The sequence below is a fragment of the Octopus bimaculoides genome, chromosome 13 (genome assembly GCF_001194135.2).
Source record: "Octopus bimaculoides isolate UCB-OBI-ISO-001 chromosome 13, ASM119413v2, whole genome shotgun sequence".
In the NCBI taxonomy this organism is placed as follows: domain Eukaryota; kingdom Metazoa; phylum Mollusca; class Cephalopoda; order Octopoda; family Octopodidae; genus Octopus; species Octopus bimaculoides.
In genome coordinates, this window is record NC_068993.1 from 60,285,379 (window position 1) to 60,287,545 (window position 2,167).

Sequence of the window (2,167 nt, forward strand, 5' to 3'; positions counted from 1 at the left end):
ATATATATATATATATATATATATATATATATATAAACCACGAAAATAGCATTTTTTTAAAGTGACAAAAATTAAAAATCTTAATCAACACAGATTTGACAGCTCACTCAACAGATTGCAGAAACCTGCACAAATTTATCTCAAGACATGTGTCTACATGAAAATGATAATATATATGCACATCTAATTATGTACAAAATTAACTATATAAAACATTACTATAGGATAATTTTTTAACACATCATGATCATTGACAATTTAAACAAGCAAGCATAAATGAAATAAACAAGATGATGATGTGATGTTGTTGTTGTTGTCTGGTTACGCCTGTTTGCGCTGACCTGCTCTCAAGTTTTCTTGACGTAACCGTCCCATTTATTTGTGTATATGTGTGAGAGAGAGAGAGAGAGAGAGAGAGAGAGAGAGAGAGAGAGAGAGAGAGAGAGAGAGAGAGAGAGAGAGAGAGAATGGCAGAAAGAAAGGCTGGGAAAAGAAGAGCGAGTGGAAGAGAGGTGCGTGTGCGTGTGTGCATGGATTTCTCGTGTCAGAGAAATATTCCATGTTGATTCCTGATATTGGAATATTCTGGAAGTAAAATGTACTGAAGATAACTTACTGTCTTTTGTGCAGATCCTTACATTACTGCATTGATAAATATCCTCATTGATACATAATCGCATTGGTAAATATCTCATTGGTACATTATTGTGTTGGTAAATATCCTTATTGGTAAATATCTCTTTGGTACATTGTTGTGACGGTAAGTAAATATCCTTGTTGGTACATCATCGATCGTACATTTCCATGGTAATTATATATTTTGATATTTATATTTAAAGACTGATATCCATAGAGGTAAATATCCAGAGAAGAAATTTCCAAATAGGCATAAATCCTTGGAGACATAAATCCAAAAAAGGTAGTTTCAAAATACATCCTATGAGTTGTATATTATTAAAGACAAATATCCAAAGACAAATATCCAAAGACGAATATATCATTATAGGTAGATATCCAATGAGGCGTATATCCTGTGAAAAAGAGAAACACATTGTCAAAGTAGCACGTTTCATTAAAGACAGATATCCAAAAAAAAGGTACATAACCTGAGTGAGGAAGAAGGAGAAAGAGATCGAAAGGGGTACGTTCATATCTTTGAAAGGCTACGCATTCTTTCAAGTTTGGAAACAAATATTTTTTCGGCTACATGTGCTTAAAGATACATATTCCTTAGAATTACGTGCCCTAAACGATGTGTTTTATAATCTTTTGTGTTACATATCAGAAGTACACAATAGATGTCCTACATACTCCGGTAGGTGTCCAACATATCGTTAGAGCTATATGTCGGAAAGCTTATTCTATATTTTGGAAGGTACCCATCCAGAACTATAATTTCCCTCATAAGTACATGATATATATTTTTGTTGGTACACATATTTTTCGATAGCGATGATATCGTTTGAGGTACATATCCATTGTGTTAAAAATACCAGGTAGTAAGCATTCTTGTGTGTGTGTGTTTGTGTGAGGGGAATATGTGGAGGTATAAAATAGATTTAGTCGTTGTTTTTTGTAGTGTTGGAGTGAAATAAAATTTCCATACTTTTTCTAGGCTCACATAAATTAAGGTAAATGTCGGTCTAATGAATAATGAGTAAATGTGACTTATTGAAGGTGAGTGCTTGTAGGGCAAATTTTGTAAGAAAATGTCTATTGCAGAAGGACAGAATTTTGAAGAATGGTATATGACTTTTGGAGGAGACGCCAAAATGGTGCCAAAACGGTGATGGGAATGAATTAAATGCAACACAGGAAGTTTCTTAAACTTAGAGAAGCAAAGGTGTGGGAAAGGTAAAGATGTGTAAGCTAATCAAAATATTGAAATGTACTCGATGATTTTTTCGTAATTAACGTGTGAATCCTTAAAGAATTAATTTTTAATTGTTTTTTTTTTATAAATGTTTACTTCCGTTTCCTTCCTTACTATAAAGTTTTCTCATTTCGAAATATCCTTAGTTAGACTGTATAAAAAAATCTCTAAGATCATAAATCGCCAGTTCATACATGATGCTGGTGTTGTTGTTTTGGCTCAGGTTCGGTCTTATTCCTGGTAGGATTTACATGGGTAGCAGATTACTACCTGTAACCTTAGGTATTCACAAGT

General features: G+C 33.2%; 1 protein-coding gene across 1 annotated transcript in view; it reads right to left on the reverse strand.

Moving 5' to 3' along the window:
- The window catches only part of LOC106867210 (POU domain, class 4, transcription factor 3), a 284,336-nt gene extending 283,595 nt beyond the window's left edge, over positions 1–741 (reverse strand). The window contains exon 1 of the mRNA XM_052972524.1: positions 617–741. The gene's annotated coding sequence lies outside the window, so the exon portion shown is untranslated. The remainder of the gene's footprint in view (positions 1–616) is intronic.
- Positions 742–2,167: the final 1,426 nt, after the last annotated feature.